At 44.6% G+C, this 23,249-nt stretch overlaps 1 protein-coding gene and 1 pseudogene across 1 annotated transcript in view; both read left to right on the forward strand.

The window, feature by feature from the left end:
• Positions 1-8,154, forward strand: part of LOC142313104 (uncharacterized) — a 63,286-nt pseudogene extending 55,132 nt beyond the window's left edge.
• Positions 8,155-18,718: 10,564 nt separating this feature from the next.
• LOC142313105 (uncharacterized) overlaps positions 18,719-23,249 on the forward strand; it is a 327,654-nt gene continuing 323,123 nt past the window's right edge. The window contains exon 1 of the mRNA XM_075352090.1: positions 18,719-18,775. The gene's annotated coding sequence lies outside the window, so the exon portion shown is untranslated. The remainder of the gene's footprint in view (positions 18,776-23,249) is intronic.

Here is a 23,249-nt window from a genome sequence, read left to right on the forward strand (position 1 = left end):
GTATTTCCTCCATAGTGTCGCCGGGTTTGGGCTGTAGTGTAGCCGCTTGAATCCAGGACATGTGCTACCGGGTCACCAGAAATGGAAGCTACACCTCACCGGGCTGGCATGCCCGCCGATTCTCCACCATATGTGAGGTAGCACGGTCGGCTGCGCAGCAGAAGACACGGGATCCAGGCACCAAGGTTCACAGCACACGGTTTAATATCCAAACAAAAGTCCACAACAGTACACATGTGCCTCTCCGGCAGAGAACTCAGGGAGTTGTGTTCATTCCCTCACACCCGGACACCCCACGCCCATCTTCCTGTTTCCTTTTAACCCTGTAGGGAAACAGCATTAACCCCGGAGTGGAGTTACTTTCTATCATGGAGTGAGCACAACCGGGGCGAGACGTACCGGCCGTCATAGATAATCCCGGTCACAGTCTCACACCCCAGTGTCAATGTCATTATCCTGTACCCCCAGTGTCAGTGTCATTATCCTGTACCCCCAGTGTCAGTGTCATTATCCTATACCTCAGTGTCAGTGTAATTATCATGTACCCCAGTGTCAGTGTCATTATCCTGTACCCCATTGTCAGTGTCATTATCCTGTACCCCAGTGTCAGTGTAATTATCCTGTACCCCCAGTGTAAGTGTCATTATCCTGTACCCCCAGTGTCAGTGTCATTATCCTGTACCCCAGTGTCAGTGTCATTATTCTATACCCCAGTGTCGGTGTTATTATCCTATACCCCAGTGTCAGTGTCATTATCCTGTACCCCCAGTGTCAGTGTCATTATCATGTACCCCCAGTGTCAGTGTCATTATTCTGTACCTCAGTCTCAGTGTCATTATCCTGTACCCTCAGTGTCATTATCCTGTACCCCCAGTGTCAGTGTCATTATCCTATACCCCCGTGTCAGTGTCATTATCCTGCACCCCCAGTGTCAGTGTCATTATCCTGTACCCCCAGTGTCAGTGTCATTATCCTGTACCCCCAGTGTCAGTGTCATTATTCTGTACCTCAGTCTCAGTGTCATTATCCTGTACCCTCAGTGTCATTATCCTGCACCCCCAGTGTCAGTGTCATTATCCTGTACCCCTAGTGTCAGTGTCATTATCCTGTACCCCCAGTGTCAGTGTCATTATCCTGTATCCCCAGTGTCGGGGGAATTATCCTGTACCCCCAGTGTCATTATACTGTACCCCCAGTGTCAGTGTCATTATCTTGTACCCCCAGTGTCATTATCCTGTACCCCCAGTGTCAGTGTCATTATCCTGTACCCCCAGTGTCATTATACTGTACCCCCAGTGTCAGTGTCATTATCCTGTACCCCCAGTGTCATTATACTGTACCCCCAGTGTCAGTGTCATTATCCTGTACCCCCAGTGTCATTATACTGTACTCCCAGTGTCAGTGTCATTATCCTGTACCCCCCAGTGTCAGTGTTAGTGTCTTAGGCTATATGTAATTACTCTTCAGGGGGCCTCTATATGTGATGATAGTACAGGAGGGGCCTCAATATAAATACATGGGAAAAAAAAGCCTGATCTGCCTATAGAGCAGAATTGTCAGAATACACAGGACTAGTGAAGGGTTTATCCAACATGTAACACTAATGTGGAAACCATAGTGCGGCTTTTCTAGGCCTCTGTCCCCTCAGAATGACTGGTCCCGTCCAGTGCAGACACTGGGGCCGATCATTACCTGGTAATTATGTAAATGTGTGACGGTGGAAAGAGAAGAGAATTCACCAGAGTCTCCACATGGAAGAGTGTACAGAGGGTAATGCCTCACACCTCCACATACTGACTCATAGGCCCTGTGCACAATAGAAAATGGCATTTCCTTAAGAAAATTCCGCACCCTCTGGCAGAATTCTGCACCCGCGGCAAAAAAAAAAAGCACCAAAAACTGCATGCGGATTTGCCGTGGTTTGTTGCATTTTTGGTGCGGATTTGCCACGGTTTTTCCGCGGGTTGGTCCCTGCAGTTTTTAACCATTATTTAATGGCAAAAACGCAGGTACCTGCGGAAATAAAGCGACATGCTACTTCTTTTTGCTGCAGAAATTCTGCAGCAAAACCTGGAGAGAAAAAAAAAACGCAGTGTGTGCACAGCATTTTGATTTTCTCCTAGATTTTGCTGGAGAAGGACTGCAGGAAGGTTACGGACAAATTCTGCAGCTTTAAAATCTGTGACAAAAAACGCAGTGTGCGCACAGGGCCTAATAGGGGATTTCTCAGATAGATGGTGGCAGAGGTGGATTCATTTTAGTAATCTTTTCCCTCTGAAGATGCTGGATAACATTTTGCTTCTCTTTGAATATTGTTTGGCTGATGGACTCGGTGATTTACCAAGGACAAGAAATGTCCGTGTGTAAGAAAAACTGCGACTGACTGTAAATAACAGATTCCATTATTATCTACAATAAATAGGCTACAAGAAATCCTGTGATATATGCAGGGCACAATACAGGTCTCTTCTGCGCACTGTAGAGTTTGCTAAAAGGTGCATGTTATACTGAGAGAAGCCGAAAATGATCAAGTAATAAAACTGTTTATGGCAGCTATAGTGCGGGCCCCTAGAGGCAATTTCCCTGGAGGGCCCCTGGCACCCCAGTCCGACCCTAAGCAGATATGGCAGGTCCACCTGGTATAGATAGATGCAGCAGGTACAATAGGAACAGCTAGTATAGATAGATAGATGCAGCAGGTTTGCCGGGTACAGCAGATACAAGGATATAGTCACATGTTCACACACACAGCATAAGGCTCAACAAATGGAACAGGAACTGACAACTAGCAACACTTACCTAAGGACAGACAATGTTGCCCAGATACCTCCCATAGGAGGAGGATGCCTTTATCACCTAGTGCCTCTTAGCCATAAGTTGAAAGGCACTCCCAGGTTAGGGTACATTGGACGTTTAAGAATAGGTGCACAGATGCCTTAAGCACATTTCCAGGAGACCTGCATAGCATGTGCAGGTCTTGGAAGACGGCAGCAGGGACCGGGGCCATGGAAGCCACCATTGAGTGGCCAGGAAAGTAAGTATGCGGGGACACCGATACCAATGTTACAAGATATTTTATAAATGATATCCTTAAATTTTTATATATGATAAAAAATATATTTTTATTCTTGGCAGATGATTGTACCAGGAGATTAGAGGCACAACTGACATCTTCTATTTTTAAATCAGACGATCTTTATATTTCACAAGATATAACTGAAGTGAATGCCGCTATTTCAGATATACCATCATCTCTTCACAGCAAAGATCTATCATCTGATTCTTTTAAACAAGTCCAATCTTCTGATTTATCACAGACTATTAAGAAAAATAAAAGTCACAAAAGAGGCATTAAAAATCAAAGTGCTTTTACAGCAAAGAAGCAGTTTTCAACTTCAGAATACGAAAAAATCCATAAAAAAATTCACACAAGGGAGAGAAGATTTTCTTCTGAGTCTGTTTTGTTGCAGAGAACTCCCACAGGGGAGAAGTCCTATTCATGTTCAGAATGTGGGATGTGTTTTACACATAAATCACATTTTGTTACACATCAAAGAATTCACACAGGGGAGAAGCCATATTCATGTTCTGAATGTGGGAAATGTTTTAACAAAAAATCACATCTTGTTACACATCAGAGAACTCACACAGGTGAGAAACCTTTTTCATGTTCAGAATGTGGGATGTGTTTTGCACATAAATCACATTTTGTTACACATCAAAGAATTCACACAGGGGAGAAGCCATATTCATGTTCTGAATGTGGGAAATGTTTTAACCACAAATCACATCTTGTTACACATCAGAGAACTCACACAGGGGAGAAACCCTTTTCATGTTCAGAATGTGGGAGATGTTTTGAACGTAAATCACATCTTGTTGTACATCAGAGAATTCACACAGGAGAGAAACCCTTTTCATGTTCAGAATGCGGAAAATATTTTTCAAATAAATCAAGTCTTGTTAAACACCAGAGAACTCACACAGGGGCAAAGCCATATTCATGTTCAGGATGTGGGAAATGTTTTTCATATCGATCAAGTTTTGTTAAACACAAAAGAATTCACACAAGGGAGAAACCCTTTTAATGTTCACAATGCGGGAAATATTTTTTATATGAATCAAGTCTTGTTAGACATCGGAGAACTCATACAGGGGAAAAGTGAGTGAATGTGAGAAATGTTTTGCACATCAATCAAATCTTGCTAAACAAAGTAGGCACACAGGGGAGAACTCTTGTGTTTAGAATGAGGGAAATATGTTACACACAAATGGTGTAATTTTAAACATCAAAAAACTCACAAGTGTAGAAGTCATTATGATACCTAGAAGGTAAATGTTTCACATTGGAAGAAATCATATACAGTCCTGCTCATCGTTATTGGCACCCATGAAGTTTAAGTACATAATGTGGAATATCTCCTGAAAAAAAATAATCAAGTGAAATAGCTTTTTTGTATAGAGCACTCATGCTAAATACAAATGAGCAAATGATAAACAACAATTTAAAACAAAAAACAATGGGAAGCAAAATTAAAATACCTAAAGCTGCTATGACACTGGCATCTGCACACTTTACATTAAATTCTTATGGAAACACATTTTGACTCGCCTGTGGTAAATCACAAATGAGAATCACCTGTGATAAATTGTCAGTGCCCATGTGACATGAACTAGCCAATGAATGACTTTAGTGTTTTAAAAAGCTACATATTAGGCCCTGTTCCTTTGTAACAATGGTGAAGACAAAGGAGCTGTCTGAGGACATCAGAACTGCTATTATTAGCAAACAAAAGGTTTCCAGAGGGTGTAAGACCATCTCCAAAGACCTTGGTATCCCAGTTTCAACAGTGCACAATGTTATTAAGAAGTTTACCAAGCATGGAATAATCAAGAGCCTCCCTGGATGTGGGGAAAAGAGGAAAATTTATAAGCGATGTCTTTTGAAGGTTGGTGCGAATGGTGTAAAAAACACCACGTCAAACATCCAAAGACTTGAAGGCCAACCTGGAACAGTCTGGGACGATTGTTTCTACAAGTAGCATACATTTCACACTAAACCAAGCAAAGCTTTATGGACAAAGGCCAAGGAAGAAACCATTGCTGAAGAAAAAACATAAAAAGGAAAGACTGATCTTTTTCAAAAGAGTATATTGACAAACTGCACTCCTTCTGGGAACTGTTCTGTGGACAGATGATACAAAAATATACCTTTTTCCCAATGCAAAGCAACAGTTTGTTTACAGATGGCACAATTAAGCTTTTAAGGAAAATAATACCCTACCAAACGCTATGCATGGTGGAGGATCCATAACGCTGTGGGGTTGTCTTGTTGCGTTTGGTACTGGAGGCCTTGACCGTATCACAAAAATCATGAAATCAGAGAATTATTAAGAGATTTTAGAGCAAAATGTCCTACTGAGTGTAAGAAAACCTGGGTCCTCTAGCAAGACAATGACCAAACAGCACACATTCAAAAGTAAACAGGAATGGGTGAAAAAGAAAAAATATACTGTTTTAAAATGGCGAGCAATGTGTCCTGACCTCAATCTCATTGAAAATCTTTGGAGTGAGCTGAAATCTGCCATTGGGAAAAAGAACCCTGCAAACATTCAAGCGTTTGAACAACGTGGGAGAAAATAATAAAATACCAGCTGATCAGTGTAAGAAGCTTATAGATGGCTACAAGAAACGTTTGGAGGTTGTCATCAATGCCAAAGGGTGTGCAACTAAGTATTAATTAGGGGGGCAACCAAGTATTAATTAGGGGTGTAACCAAGTATTAATTAGGGGTGTAACTAAGTATTAATTATGGGTGTAACCAAGTATTAATTAGGGGTGCAATCAAGTATTAGGGGTGTAACCAAGTATTAATTAGGGGTGTAACCAAGTATTAATTATGGGTGTAACCAAGTATTAATTAGGGGTGTAACCAAGTATTATTTAGGGCCCTTTTTTTTGCTGCACATGCTGTTTATTTTGTTTCTTCTTTGAAATTGCAGCATGTTTTATTGTTGTATTACTTTGGATCACAAATTAAAAAATCCTGAGGATATAACTTCGGTATATTTCCATTTATTTCTGAAGATATTGTATAGTCTATGAAAAAAATGAGAAGGTGCCAATAATGGTGAGCAACAGTGTATATGACAAACTGAGCAAGAAAACACAAAAGAGACAAAGTAAAGGCAAGAAAGTAAAGAAGAAAAGGAAAGCATGTTAGAAGTTACATTAGAATTATAATGTATACAGTTACTAATAGACGTCTGTTTTCTAAAAATCGAATGAAAAGCAATATTCCATGTGTATTGAGCATTTCACATTGTTATATAGTTATATATTCACTATATGTACAAGAATATTGCACCCTCCCCCAAAATACCCAACATTCCTCCTCCTCTCTTCTTCCTCACTCCCAATCTCAGCGATCTGCCATTCATTACAGTTACTTTCAGCGCACAATCTCCATGTCTGACCAATGTCTGTAACTTCTCTATACCACAATAATAAACATGTTCATATTACACATTACTATTTTCATCTACGATCCATTCCTTCTTTGTGGGAACATCTGATGTGATCGAGTTTTTTAAATCGCTTTGTTTAGTATTTTGATTTCATCATTATCGGGAACTGACCCCCTTCTCTATTCCCCAATACACAGATTATAGGCTCTAAGGGGACTTTGATTGTCTGTATAAAGTCTAAGTATCTAAACTAATGTTCCTCATTTCTTCTTCCTCCATTTCCTTTTTGCTGGAGCAGAGGTCGCCCAACCTGTTCCCTCATTATGGCATTAAATATCTTGGATACATTACTCTAAGCACTGCAATTGCTCACTAACGAAGCGTTAACTGTTTGTCAATTTTTCTAAAAGTATATCTATTTTTCTTCTGTAAGGCCTGACATAAAGATTTAAGCCTATAATCTTGACCCTTTTTTTTTTTAACAATATGACCTCCTCGTCCTTTTCCTTCCTTTCCTCAGCTGTTTAATTCTTCACACAAGGTCGTTGATTACATTTTCTATGATTTTAAATCTAATATATAAAGCTGTGTATGTGTGTGTGCGTGTGTGTGTGTGTTTTGGGTGTATGTCCGCTAAAGGAATTTGCACCGTCGCATGTACAATCACGAAATTTTGTACAGATGTTCCATTTGACTAAGGGCACGTCATAGACTATGTTTTGAGGGGAAATTTTAACCCCACTCTTTACATTTATTCACCAAAAAACCTGTTTCCATTAAAGTCAATGGAGCTGGGAGGCACAATGCAGCCAGAACTTCAGAAGAATGCGCAGCCATGCCTTTGAATGGAATGTTGGTGTGTCCCAATGCAGTCAGGGAAAGAGACAGACACAGACAGGGAAAGAGACAGACACAGACAGGTAAAGAGACAGACACAGACAGGGAAAGAGAGACAGACAGGGAAAAAAGAGAGGGAGACAGACAGACATGGAAAGAGACATACACAGACAGCGAGACAGACAGGGAAAAAGAGAGACAGACAGACAGAGACTGGGAGAGAAACAGAGACACAGTTACTATCCTGGGCAACGTCGGGTGCTACAGCTAGTACATTTTAAAATCCAAATTTAGTTTTGAGTGCACAACCAAAATGATGGGAAGAAGTATTTTTTTTTCAATTAGATAATTCTATTTTTTTTTTTTTTTTTTAAAGAGAAATGACAATAAAATGCCCCTCCTTCCCCTTCAACCTTTTCCCAATTCGGCATGCTGGGGTAAGATTATCTATACAGAGACGTCATGAACAGAAATATTAGGGCTACAGCAACATCACATATGTTTTACAGAAGAATAGCGCTGTCTCCATAGCTCTTTATACAATTACTTATAGATCAGACAAGCTCCTCATATTTAGGCAGTTTCTATTTTACGCAGACGCTTTTTACATGAATAAGATCAGTGAGTCTCATTATACCGAGTAGAGAAGCTCCAGGGACAAGGACCCCGTCTCGTACTGACACGCTGGAAGCCCGAAGTCTCCAGCCCCGGGGCCCAGATTCTATCATTTTTGGCTACAGCGTTTCTTTTAGAATAAATCCCCTTCTCATACTGTCCTGTAGTAATAACTTTGTTAATCACGTTTTGTCGGAGTCGTCTGAATCATCTAAATGTTGTCAATTTATGTGTAAGAAACAATAAATGTCCTACCGCAGTTTTCCCACGTGTGTCCAGTGTCAGTTCTTCTATATTCCCTTATATAAAACCTTGGTGTCTCTGACCAAACCTGCTGATTAGGGTTGTACAATTGTAATAACTTTACTCCAATAAAGTATTTATAATCCGCAGCCTGTGTATAAGATCCGCAGCTTCCGCTCAGCACTTCCCACCTTTGTCCTCTGTATGTATGCTGACCTTGGGAAGGAACAGAGGGGTCATATATCCCCTATGGATGATCTACAGTTCTGACAGTCTACAATGTCCACTAGAGATATAGATCTGACCTCTTCAAGGATCCTTGCCCATTGATCGTCAGTAACAGCCCAATGTCCCTTTCCCATTTACACATAATAACAAGAGGATACTTTCCCACATATTTGGATAGAGGCACTTTATAAAGTACAGAAATCTCATCAGATGTTCTCCTTGAATTAAATATTGTGCTCAGCATCATGTCTGACTGCAGTCAGGGTCGTATTTACCTTTTTTTTTCCTGGAGGAGTTGGTAATCCCAGAATTAATTTGTATTAGCGTCTTTAAGACAAATCACCAAATACAATAGCGTCTTTAATACAAATCAACTTCTGTACCTGCTCCTTGTCACGGGCAGTGAGATGAGTTTACCTCAACACACTGCTGGCGTCTCTGCAGAGTGCTGAGGAGGAGAGGTTTCCAGAGCTGGAAGCAGGTAATTGCTTATTGAGCCAAAGATATTGGGGTCAGGCGGCAGGGTGTAATCTGTATGGGGCAGGGGGCAGCAGCATGAGGTGGGATCTGTATGAGACAAGGGGGCTGCATGGGGTGGGATCTGTATAGGGCAGAGGGACGCATGGGCTGGGATCTGTATAGGGCAGAGGGCCAAATATGGTGCGATCTGTATGGGAAAGAGGGTAGCTTGGAGGGTGGGATCTGTGTGGGAAAGGGTGCAGCCTGCAGAGTGGGATGTGTATGGGAAAGGGCAGCCTGCGGGGTGGAATCACTGTGGAAAAGGGGGTAGTGTGTGATGAGCTCAGTGTGGAGAAGTGTAATCGAAGGGACACAATTTGAAGAGGGGACAGCATGTGGTGGACACCGGAGAACAGTTCATTAGTGAGGAGGGTGTGGTGGGTGTAAATCATGAGGGGAAACATTGTGGTGGTCATAGTATATAGCTATATAAAAGGGGCCAGCATGATTGTCATGGTATATAAGGGGGATGGTGTGGTGGTCATGGTATATAAGGTGGACAGTGTGGTGGCCATGGTATATAAGGGAGGACCATGTGGTGTTTGTGGTATATAAGGGGGATGGTGTGGCGGTCGTGGTATAGAAGGGTGCACTATATGGTGGTCGTGGTATATAAGGCGGATGGTATGGTTGCCATGGTATAAAGGTTGGACGGTCGTGGTATATAAGACGGATGGTATGGTTGCCATGGTATGTAAGGGGGACGATATAGTGGTCATGGTATAAAGGGCGGACAGTGGGGAAGTAATTTACCATAATAGGGAGAGTGTGGGGTCATTTTTTGTGCAGGGATCAAAGTGAGGGATAGTTATTTGGGGGCTTAGTTAAGACATAGTATGGGTGATTATTTTTAAAATGATGTTATTTTGTAAGGGCACAATGACGTGATGTCCTGCAAAAGAGTGCAGAAGATGGAGGTCTGCAGAGACGAGCTTTGGATGTGAAGTCATCATGGCACCAGGACCTGTGAGGTACCTACATCTAAGGCTGGATAAATGCAGGTGATGGTAAATACATTGGCTAAATGCAGGTTTTAAGTGACCGCTGATCTATATTCAGCAAATCGTCAGTCGTTTAATAGCCTGTTTAGCCTGTGACAGCACTTTCATGTGAACAGTAAGATCTGTAACTTCATAGTCCTGTGCACATAGGATACCATTTTTCTTGAAGTGTGTTCACAGGACAATGTTTACCAAGAAAGATGATATTTAAAGGCGTCTGTCACCCCCCAAATGCCAATTAAATTGAAAAAAACAATTATTTAGGAAATGTTGCCCATATAAAAATTGCCTGTGCCATAAATATATCTGGATTTTTTTTAGCAAATGTTAAGTAGAGCTGTATACACCTGGTATGATTTTTTCTATTAGATGCCTTCCCTATTATGAATATTTGTGCAGGGTGCTCGGCATTTTGTGGGTGACAGATTCCCTTTTAAACTTGAAAATTTCACCAAACAAATGTGTTGCTCCTGCATTGGGTGATTGACAGCTTGTTTAGGTAGATCGATAACCGGCTGCAGCGTAATTGCACCTTAAAGAGTAACAAATGTTGGAGAAATTATTTTGTATGATTTATGGTCATTAATTTTGAGCAGATCTGAGGGGAACCTGGTCCTGAGTCCCCACCAATCGCTCAAAAGAGCTCTTAGAAAAGTGCATCTCATGAGGCAGGAGAGCAGATAGAGCAGACCAGATGCTGTAGAAAGTCATAGTCCTGTCTCGTGAGCCGTACATTTAGTCTGTGGGGGTCTCGGGACACTACTGCACCAATCTGCTAAGAATTGAGTGTAACTGATTCTTAATTTCAGGGAGGAGTCAAGAGGCTGCGGCAGTGAGTGCAGCCTCAGCCCCCTGATGACGTCTTGTTTGAGTATCCCAGCATGCACCATGCTCAGATTCTCAAGCGAAGCGTCATCAAAAAGGAATTAGGGGGAAAAAAGAGAATAACAGTGGTTAGGGAAGGATGGGGAATTATTAATGCAAGTAAATAAACTAGTGCGCAGCTTACAAGCGGAAGTCGCCTGAGGAATGGTCGGGTCACGTCATTCAACCTCTTCAAAAGGCTGACCATACAATCAGCATGTCCTTTTTACACTGCGGGGCATAGACCCAGTCTTTTTAGAGTTTATTTACTGCTTTTTCAGGCGGGTTACGGAGCAGATCTGCCTGACATAGATGTTGTATGCACATACTCGTTCTTACTTACCAGTAGGGAGCGTTACAACTTAAAGTGCAGGGGGCAGCATGAATGCCAAATACGGCCCTGACCACAGTCCAAGTTCTGTAATTTTATTTTGTGTGTTAAAAGTTTTTTTACTAGATCAGATCTGAATATATTGATAACAACATCTATGAGGAGGTTAAAGTCTTCTAATTGCTGAAACGAGCAGAAATCATTATTGGACAATAGGCGGCTGAGTCTTGTAATACCTGAGGAAATCCATTTCTCACCCATCTAGATGTAGGAATTCAGGAAAGGTCTGATTGTTCCCCACAGATGTATACAAAGTGAGTCCTTTATCTCCTGTGTTTTATATTAGATCACAATTAAACACAATTTCAGATAATGATTTTTTTTGTTACACATCAGAGAACCCACAAATGAGAAAAGCCATTTGCTTGTTGAGAATGTGGGAAGTGTTTTACAAGGAAATCCACTTTTCTTGTACATCAGAGAACTCACACAGGGTAGAAGTCATTTTCATGTTCAGAATGTTGGAATATTTTACAGAGAAAAAAGGTATTATTACACATCAGAGAATTCACACAGGAATGAATTGATTTTCATGTTTAGAATGTGGCCAAGATTTTAGTTAAGTATCGTGTATTGTTATACATCAGAGCTCACACTGGGGAGAAGCCATATTGATGTTCAGACTCTAAAAAATGATTTGTGTGTAATTTAGATTTGGTTAAACATCAAAAAAGTCACACAGGGAAGAAGCCATATCTATTTTGAGAATGTGGTAAATTATTATTTTTTTTTCTCAAAACAACACAGCTCACTCATTTGAGAACAAATTTTCAGACGCAGTATGTGGGAAATATTTTATTTGAAAATTAAATTCTATTTTTCAGATATTAAGTCTTGTTACACATAGGCTAACTCACAGAGGGGAGCAGCTATATTCATGCTCTGAATGTAAGAAATACATCATTTAGCCTTCATATAACTTAGAAAATAGCATTTTTTTATCCTGTTTAATGGTCAAATTGTACAAGAAAACATCAATTACAAAAGTAATGTCTCATAAATTAAAAAATAAAATAAATCCAATTTGCTCAAATATAAATCACACCTGTGCACTGAATATTTTATAGTAATATAATACATCTTATGATATGCATTTGCCATGTTCCAAATTATTATGCAAATTGGATGTCAAAGATTTTTTTTGTTTTGCTGTTCAAATAAATTCCAGAATGCTCTTGTGTCTCATGTTCTTTGGATCACTGAAATCATTCTCAAACAGATGTGATAGTTTGCCAGGTGAGTCCAATTAAAAGGAAAATTAAGACAACGTTCCACGATTTTAAGCAGTGAGAGGTTTCAAGCAATATGGGTCCCATCACTCTCCTGCCCCTCTCCAGGCGGGGACTTCGGCACACTCATCGCCGGTCAGCAGTGACTGCTGCGACTCCTGATACTGGCACCCAGGGCCTGTGCACACCATGCAGGTCTCCTGGGAGCACACTTAAGAAGCGTGCACCTATTATTAAAGAACCAGTGTGCTCTAAAGCTGAGAGGCACTAGGTATTTAAGGCACCCTCCTCTTATTTGAGGTGCCTGGGCAACATGGTCAAACCTTAGTGATATGTTGCTGGTTATCAGGTCTCTTACCCATGCGCTGCTATGTTTCTTATACCTATCTGTTTAGTAGCACCTGTGGTACCCGCTGCTGCATCTATCCATACTGGCTGTACCTGCCATACCAGCTGCTGCACCTATCCATACCGACCATGCAAGCCGTATCAGCCATTCTGGCTGCATCCATGTATATATGAGACTGCCAGTGTCCGTACCCCGACCCCTGGGACCAGCTGTCACAGTTCTGAGTTCTCCTGAGTTTCACCTGGTGGCTACCAGCAGCCAAGGCCAGTCCTACCATTAAAGGCACTGGTGAATACCCAGTGTGGGCCTAGTCAAGCCCCTCAGGTGTACCAAGTGCTGTGGCCCAGTCGGTCCACCCTCGCTCGCACCCGCGAGCATTACAATGGGAAAAAAGGATGGTCCAGATTAATGGAGTAGTTGATGGTTGGTGAATGGCCATCATTTCCCAACAAGGCTGCAACATTAGAATATAGGTGGTAGAGTCATGTTTTGGACTGCAATCATGGAGTGAGCTGGCAGGCCCCATGAATGACCTTGGCAAACTCTATAGGGTTTCAGACAAACTGTTCCATCAATAGTAAAATCATCTTCATGCTGGACAATGCATCATCTCATGCTGCAAGGAACGCAAAACTAAGTCTAAGATTTACTCACCTGAAATTTTCATTTCCTGCAGGTAGCATAGAATGGGTTAATACTTTACCCCTGGCTAGAGAAAGAAAACAGGTTAAGAAGCAATTACTAATCAACCACAAATGACTGACTACTCCCCATTGTATACCATAACGGGGGCAAAGACCACGGACACCACGTATGTTAATGGGGGTCAGTGCTGCCGACGGATTCCAGTAGAGTAAATTTTAGACTACCCTGGATGTCCCACAGGAGCATGTAATGGGATTTGTAAAGCAATAACAAGAACATTGTAGGGTAGGGAACCAGAACCAGCAGCTTGTTCTCTTTTCCCAAAGGCTGAACCCGCTGGAGCTGAGACATCTGGTCTGCAATGCTTCAGAAAAGTAGATGTAGATGACCAGGAAGCCACTCTACAGATGTGATCTAGTGGATCATGCGCCAATTCACCCAAGAAGCAGGAGTGGTGTGTCATAATGTCACGTGACATCGCTGGAACCGAGCCGGCACCGGAAGTGAGTAAAGGCTTTGTTATTCTTATGGGGGCGCACACGGGGAATGAGAAGGGGTTGTCCAAGTAGTGGATGCCCCTATAACCTGTCTTCTGTTTCTAGCTAGGGGTAAAGCGTTAACCCTTTATGTGCTGCCTCAGGGCGTCCAGGAAATAATAGATTTTCCATAGGATTCTTAATTAAAATATTTCAAAAACTTTTACTCCATATTGTAAAAATTGACACAATAATTACAAGCAGGATGTATTTACTACGCGTTTCCAACGAGGAAATGTCCATAATCATTGATAAAGATCACGTCAGCGAACCCCGGATTATATAGAAGAGATCCCTCCTGTAATGGGGCAGTGACTCCCCCAATCATTAATGACGGGTATCACCCGTACACACACACGGATCTGCTCCGTACACCTCGTACACACACGGCTCTGCTCCGTACACCTCGTACACACACGGCTCTGCTCCGTACACCTCGTACACACACGGATCTGCTCCGTACACCTCGTACACACGCGGCTCTGCTCCGTACACCTCGTACACACGCGGCTCTGCTCCGTACACCTCGTACACACGCGGCTCCGCTCCGTACACCTCGTACACACGCGGCTCCGCTCCGTACACCTCGTACACACGCGGCTCCGCTCCGTACACCTCGTACACACGCGGCTCCGCTCCGTACACCTCGTACACACGCGGCTCCGCTCCGTACACCTCGTACACACGCGGCTCCGCTCCGTACACCTCGTACACACGCGGCTCCGCTCCGTACACCTCGTACACACGCGGCTCCGCTCCGTACACCTCGTACACACGCGGCTCCGCTCCGTACACCTCGTACACACGCGGCTCCGCTCCGTACACCTCGTACACACGCGGCTCCGCTCCGTACACCTCGTACACACGCGGCTCCGCTCCGTACAGCTCGTACACACGCGGCTCCGCTCCGTACAGCTCGTACACACGCGGCTCCGCTCCGTATACCTCGTACACACGCGGCTCCGCTCCGTATACCTCGTACACACACGGTTCCGCTCCGTACACCTCGTACACACACGGCTCTGCTCCGTACACCTCGTACACACACGGCTCCGCTCCGTACACCCCGTACACACACGGCTCCGCTCCGTACACCCCGTACACACACGGCTTCGCTCCGTACACTTCGTACACACACGACTCCGCTCCGTACACCTCGTACACACACGGCTCCGCTCCGTACACCTCGTACACACACGGCTCCGCTCCGTACACCCCGTACACACACGGCTTCGCTCCGTACACTTCGTACACACACGGCTCCGCTCCGTACACCTCGTACACACACGGCTCCGCTCCGTACACCTCGTACACACACGGCTCCGCTCCGTACACCTCGTACACACACGGATCCGCTCCGTACACCCACGGCTCCGCTCCGTACACCTCGTACACACACGGCTCCGCTCCGTACACCTCGTGCACACACGGCTCCGCTCCGTACACCTCGTGCACACACGGCTCCGCTCCGTACACCTCGTACACACATGGCTCCGCTCCGTACACCTCGTACACACACGGATCCGCTCCGTACACCCACGGCTCCGCTCCGTACACCTCGTACACACACGGCTCCGCTCCGTACACCTCGTACACACACGGCTCCGCTCCGTACACCTCGTACACACACGGCTCCGCTCCGTACACCTCGTGCACACACGGCTCCGCTCCGTACACCTCGTGCACACACGGCTCCGCTCCGTACACCTCGTACACACACACAGCTCCGCTCCGTACACCTCGTACACACGGCTCCGCTCCGTACACCTCGTACACACACGGCTCCACTCCGTACACCTCGTACACACACGGCTCCGCTCCGTACACCTCGTACACACACGGCTCCGCGCTGTACACCTCGTACACACACGGCTCCGCTCCGTACACCTCATACACACACGGCTCCGCTCCGTACACCTCGTACACACACGGCTCCGCTCCGTACACCTCGTACACACGCGGCTCTGCTACATCCACACTGTAAACCCCTCCTGACCCCACACATAAACTTCCCCTCATCCAGCACCATGACAACCAGCACAGCAGAGTCCTGCATACACTGAGGAGCTGACCATGTGACCCCTGACTCCTCCCCTCCATGTGACATCATCACAGGTCCTGGAAGCACAGAGCAGCCATATATCTAGTGTGCGGCTGTTACGCTGAGTACAGGTAAGTCCAAGCGAACGGTAAAAGGGAAGGCAAACCCTGTTTCGGGAAGAGGTAGATGGTGACCCCTGACCGATCCTACTGCTGGTCCCTGGGGTCCCTCATCACCCTAGATAGGTTATGCACCTCTGCGGCCGAGCCATATACCTAGCGATAACTACTGCTGGGCCCTAAATAGGGAACGGGTGGGACGACCTCTTCATCAACCCCACTAAACACTAAAGAAGAAACAAGGACACACAGGAAAGTGCATGAACTACTTATCTACAGGTGACACAGGTAGAAGTTCAACAGCAATACCACAGAGGAGCACAAGCCACCTGCTTGCATCCACAGATTGAATGAACTGAAAATATCACCAGCATCAGTCCAAGGAAGGAAGGGGTATTTAAGCACCCAGAGAATGCTGATGATCAGCAGCTGGGTGGAAGGCGACTTCCTGCTGAACAAACATTACAACCTTGCTATACTAGTTAATAACTAATATATTATTAGAAATGGAAAGTTTTATGTTCTAACAGTATTCTGTCTTATATCAGCAAGTTTATTTAACTGAACCAAGCTTTATTTCTGGTTAAGACAAAATGGAGGGTCCTCATTGCCCTAACAGTCCAAAAGGGTGAGATGAATCCAGCAGGAAAGCTCCTATACCAATGCATACCGACAGCAGGAGCAATGGAAAGTCAGGGAGCATCCTGCACAGCCAAACATTGTGACCTTCCATGGCCAGAAACCACATGACTGTTGCCTGTGACAGCGGCTCTGCAGGGGGAGGTGTGTGGAAATTCCCCATTATTTATCACAGGTGACATTAACCCCTTCAGCTCTGAGACTTTCTTGGTGTTTTTCTCTCGCTGATTTCTATGAATCATGAGGTTCTTGTTCATTTTCCTTTAATAGATACAGACGCCCCAACTATGAGAGGCCGGAAGTGAGGAAACCCGTCTGCCCTCAGTCCTCGGCCCCTTTCTGCCCTCAGTCCTCAGCCCCATTCTGCCCTCAGTCCTCAGCCTCTTTCTGCCCTCAGTCCTCAGCCCCTTTCTGCCCTCAGTCCTCGGCCCCTTTCTGCCCTCAGTCCTCGGCCCCTTTTTGCCCTCAGTCCTCGGCCCCATTCTGCCCTCAGTCCTCGGCCTCTTTCTGCCCTCAGTCCTCAGCCTCTTTCTGCCCTCGGTCCTCGGCCCCTTTCTGCCCTCGGTCCTCGGCCCCTTTCTGCCCTTGGTCCTCGGCCCCTTTCTGCCCTCGGTCCTCGGCCCCTTTCCGCCCTCGGTCACCGGCCCCTTTCCGCCCTCGGTCACCGGCCCCTTTCCGCCCTCGGTCACCGGCCCCTTTCCGCCCTCGGTCACCGGCCCCTTTCTGCCCTCAATCCTCGGCCCCTTTCTGCCCTCAGTCCCCGGCCCCTTTCTGCCCTCAGTCCTCGGCCCCTTTCTGCCCTCCACACAGTATAATGTTCCCCCAGAATGTTCTCATTATATGCTTCCCCTTATTCTCTCCAGTAATTGTATTATTACAGCGGATTCTTTATGATGTTATATCGTCATCTTCTCCCCATTCAGGTCCTTATAATATCGGATCCTCTCAGTGGAGATCTTCTATAGAAGAGAATTCTCCTGATTGCCCCGTGAAGGATGGATATGGACAGGGACAAGATGGCGGAGAGGATGTTACACCTCACCCTAGAGATCCTCTTCCGGCTTACTGGAGAGGTGAGAGATTCTGATGATGTCACATTACATCATTCTTATCTATGGGAATAACAGATGGACAGAACTGGAGAGGTGAGGGCTCTGGAAATGTCTGGAGTGAGATTTCTTACTGTGTCTCTCCATAACCAGGATTACACAGTAGTGAAGAAGACCTCTAGTGAGCGCTGTCAGGCCCCTGTGTCTGAGGGATGGGGAAGACCCCTGAGCCCAATCACGGGGCCTCCACCTCACCCCCCGATACATGAGGACATCAATGACCAGAAAATCCTAGAACTCACTTACAAGATGATTGAGCTGCTGACTGGAGAGGTGACACTGCTGGGAATGCTGGGACATTATACAGTAACGCTATGAAGGGATCGGGGGTGACGGTATCATTGTATGTGTCAGGTTCCTATAAGGTGTCAGGACGTCACCGTCTATTTCTCCATGGAGGAGTGGGAGTATTTAGAAGGACACAAAGATCTGTACAAGGACGTCATGATGGAGATTCCCCAGCCCCCGACATCACCAGGTAATAGACAGGACTAAACACACACAGCCTATAACCTGTATGTAAGGAATGAATTCAGTCCCTGTATGTGTCTCCTCCAGGTCTATCCAGTAAGAGGACAACACCAGAGAGATGTCCCCGTCCTCTTCTCCCACAGGACTGTAAACAAGAAGACCCCGATGTTCCTCAGGATCATCAGGTAGATGGAGAGAAGGAGCCATGAAATCTCCTATGATGTGTAGACGGCTGTGAAGGTCTTGTGCTCAGTCTTGTTTTATCCTCCAGTATTATATGTGTTATACTTGTGTAATGAGAGCGGTGGAGATGGCAGGATTAGAGCTGATCATAGATGGGACTTCTCCATCTGTCTGTGACTTTTACAATATTTGTTTCAGGGGGAAGATCTGCCCCATATTAATACTACAGAGACATATGTGAGGGGTGATGAGCGGAGTAAAGAGGAGATTCCTACAGATAACCGCCCAGGTGAGTAGTGAGCACTAAATGTAGAGTAGTCACAGATTCTTCTCAGTCACCGGCTGTGGCTGCTTTATCAGGGTTGTAGTCCGGCCATATCAAATGGTCACCATTCTGCTGCTAGACCCCCACATGGTCCTCCACCCAAAACTGTCCCCATTATTTTGTGCATTGGACGCCCTTCTGTTGGAGTGAGATCTGTATCAGGCAGATCTTACAGGTAGGATCCACCCTAAATGAATGCACTCGGGGGTCTTATACCACCTGGACAAGATCTTATAGTTTGTCTCTTGAATATGACAAGATATGAAAATCTTATGAGTAAAGGTAAAGATCTCATCCCACTCACAGGAGAAAATGATCTATTGAGCTCCGGTTCCCATGCCCCGTGAAATGGAGCCAGGGAATTTAAGCTTTCTATTTCCCTCAACAACCTACTCAGCAGAGAAACACCCTGAGAAGGAGCTTCCTCTTTGATACAAAGTTTTTAAAACTCCATTAAGTATGTGGCCACGATCCGTGTCTGCAGTGTTTTGGATGTAGCGTGTTTTACTTCATCGAAAAGGCACATACCCTTAGGGTCTCAGCCAAACCTCTTCAAATATCAAAAAACTGACCGCACATCCAACATTCCAAGTGTGAATAGGTTCTAGCTGAAAAACGTGGTAACTACAGGATGCATACATCTGCACAGTAAAAAGCCAACAATAAATAAGGGAATTCTGGTATTGTATTACTGCTATAGGATTATATGAAAAAAGAGATATTTAGCTTATGTATTGGCCAATACATGTAAGCCCGGTCACCACAGCAAGGTAATCTCTGTAAACTGGGAACCTAACTTAAAATGCTACTATCTGGGCTAAAAACCTCCATGTCTGGGCAGCTAAAGTCCACCCTATAACCAGGCTGTGTTTATTTCCCTTTATAGCAGGAGTCTAGCTGCCCAGACATGGAGGTTTTTAGCCCAGATAGTTGCATTTCAAGTTAGGTTCCTGGTTTACAGAGATTACCTTGCCGTGGTGACCGGGCTTACATGGATTGGCCAATACATCAACTACAGTAAATGTCACTTTTTTCATATATTCCTATAGCAGTAATGCAATACCAGAGTTCACTTATTGATTGTTGGCGTTTTAGTGATCAGCCAAACCTCTTGACTTGGGATTGAATGGAAGAGACCAGATATGTGACCATACTCCATCCAGGCCTGACTGTAAGAGTGACCAGGCGGTATTAGGTTCTCAATGGGTTTCAAGCCTAGAGCCAAAGCAACATGCCTCACCTGGGAGATAGGCTTTTCAACAGGTAAAGGGGAGGGTGGAGGGCATTTGTGGCACCCCCACGTCAGCAGCCGGGCTACTCAGATCCGGATCAGCGGTGCTTCGAGATGTCTCCGGACCCGTGGGGTCGTGCGGCCACTCAAACTAAAAAGGGGAGTATTTACAGGGGACTGTATAGAGGAAGTTTGTGACGCCACCCACGATGTGTGTTAAGGTGGAGTACCACCGCTGCCGTTGAGAGCACCCGGTGGTGATGGAATGGCAGCCAGGTGTTTAACCCCTCCGTGGGTAGGGGGGATGCCCGGGGCTTGGTGGTGCTGGAGAAGGGATACCGTTGGGGAGGTAAGGGTCACTGCGTACTCACTCAGTCCAATAACGCTGACATCGACAACTTGTAAACAAAAGTTCTGAGCACCGCTGCGGCAAGGAAGGGGGGGGGCACGCTTGGATCCGTGCCCGTTAGTGTTGCTTGTTAGCCTGTGACCTTTTCCTTAGCACCTTCTTCTAACTGGTCCCTTAAACTAGTCGGGTTCAGCTCACCCGTATGGCTAACGGAATGAGCTTGCTCTCAGGGTTTACGCTTGGTATTTTCTGGGTGGTGTATAGGGAAAGTCCTATCCCCCTCGTGCTAGTACCCCGATTTTGGAGCGGGTTGAGAATGGATCATAAAAGGCTCCGTCCTCATCGGATAAATTACCAAGACGCTTGAAGCTACTTCGGCAGATAAATAAAAAGCATGTACCCAAATACAAAGCAAAGATGTAAAGGAGTGTGCTGCATGCTGTAGCACCTGCCTGAATAAATCAAGACGCTGGTGCAGATTGCACTATAGCAAATTAATATAAAGTGCAGGGTAACCAGGACAGCGTGTGGCCCCAGCCTCCCCTGGTCACCCCGCACTTTATATTATTTGGTTTGTATTTGGGTACATGCTTTTGATATCTCTGCCGATCATTTATATCTAAATTTTTCTGGCTTTATAGGAACTTTTATCTTTCCCATTGATATACACCTTACTAATATGGTCATTGGCTCTATAGGCTATGTACTTGTATGTATGTTATATACTTGTATGCTGATATAACAACTTTTGTATATTTTTTTTCTCTTGCCTGCTTACTATGATTCAAGTGCATAATACTTTCATTGGGTGCTTATTTACCAGAACTATGGGTGTTATGATCCCATATGAACAGAGGCATAGGGCCAGGTATAGAAGAGATATTATATTTATGAATCTCCCCATCCCAGAGAAATCTAATGCAATAGGATTCATAGATTCTTCCAGCTCCGTCCATAGTTTGTTGTAAGGATTTATGATTATATTCAAAATACAATTAAGCATTGGTGTCTTTATGGTATATCAAAAACTGGCACACCTGCCCCTGCTAGTGCCCTAGAGCGTGCCAATACTGAGTATGAAAGCCTGGACCTCGAGGTTCTCCAAATGAACCTGGAGGAAAAAGATTTTAAGTCTCAGAAAGATCTGGGGAGATTGATGGGGATAGTCTGGAAGAGGTAATGGATCCTTGGTAAAATGTTCGTCTTTAGCACATTAACTCTACCGAACCATGAAGGCAAGAGCCTTGACCAGTTAAAAAAATCACAATATTACATAGAAGAGATAAAAAATTTGGAGTATTTAGTGATCCCTATTTATTTGATGTGGTCATTCCGCCAGTTAAAGGGAAATGTAGAACTAAGGTGCAAGGCTTCAGCCCCCGGCATATTTATATTAATCATCTCCGGTTTAACACTAACAAAAGGGCAATGATGTTTACCTGCCCAGGCCAAAGAATCCAATGTAGTAACAGGATGCAGTGAAACCCACTGATAAAAATGGAGGGAACAGGTGCAAAACACGGATAATGTAAATAATTAAATTTTGCTGCATAACTTGCAATTTGAAATCAACAAGGACCATAAATAGATCGCATAACTACAAGCAACAACTCATAGAACATAGAAATTAGCAGCAGATAGAGTCTTTAAATTTGCTACATAGAAGGAGTACCAACACAAGCAAGATTTAGAAATATATTAAATATTTATTATAGTAAAGTGCTGTAAGGTACAAAAGGTCCTTGTTTATTTCAAACTATAGTCTTACTGTGGATTATCACAGCTCTTTTACAGGGTCCAATGGATCTCAAAGCCCGCGAAAAAACGTGGGAAACACAACTGGATCGGGTGTTTCAAGCTGAAAGGGATGAGATACAGTCATGGCCAAAACTTTTGAGAATGCTACAAATATTAATTTTTACAAACTCTACTTCTTCAGTTTTTCTAATGGCAATTTGCATATACTCCAGAATGTCATAAAGAGTGATCAGCTTAACAGCAATTACTTGCAAAGTCAATATTGGCTAAGAAAATGAACTTTAACCCCCAAAACACATTTCAACATCATTGCATTCCTGCCTTAAAAGGAGCAGCTAACATTGTTTTAGTTATTGTTCCATTAACACAGGTGTGGGTGTTGATGAGGACAGGGCTGGCGATCAGTCAGTCATGATTAAGTAAGAATGACACCACTGGACACTTTAAAAGGAGTCTGGTGCTTGGTATCATTGTTTCTCTTCAGTTAACCATGGTTATCTCTAAAGAAACACGTGCAGCCATCATTGCTCTGCACAAAAATGGCCTAACAGGGAAGAGTATCGCAGCTACAAAGATTGCACCTCAGTCAACAATCTATCGCATCATCAAGAACTTCAAGGAGAGAGCTTCCATTGTTGCCAAAAAGGCTCCAGGATGCCCAAGAAGGACCAGCAAACGCCAGGACCGTATCTTAAAACTGTTTCAGCTGCGGGATCGGACTACCAGCAGTGCCGAGCTAGCTCAGCAATGGCAGCAGGCTGGTGTGAGTACTTCTGCACGCACTGTGAGGCGGAGACTCTTTGAGCAAGGCCTGGTTTCAAGGAGGGCAGCAAAGAAGCCACTTCTCTCCAGAAAAAACATCAGGGACCGACTGATATTCTGCAAAATGTACAGGGAGTGGACTGCTGAGGACTGGGGTAAAGTCATTTTCTCAGATGAATCCCCTTTTTGATTGTTTGGGACATCTGGAAAACAGCTTATTAGGAGAAGAAGAGGTGAGCACAACCACCAGTCTTGTCTCATGCCAACTGTTAAGCATCCTGAAACGATTCATGTGTGGGGTTGCTTCTCAGCCAAGGGAATCGGCTAACTCACAGTCT

Source organism: Anomaloglossus baeobatrachus, chromosome 5, assembly GCF_048569485.1.
Source record: "Anomaloglossus baeobatrachus isolate aAnoBae1 chromosome 5, aAnoBae1.hap1, whole genome shotgun sequence".
NCBI classification, from domain to species: domain Eukaryota; kingdom Metazoa; phylum Chordata; class Amphibia; order Anura; family Aromobatidae; genus Anomaloglossus; species Anomaloglossus baeobatrachus.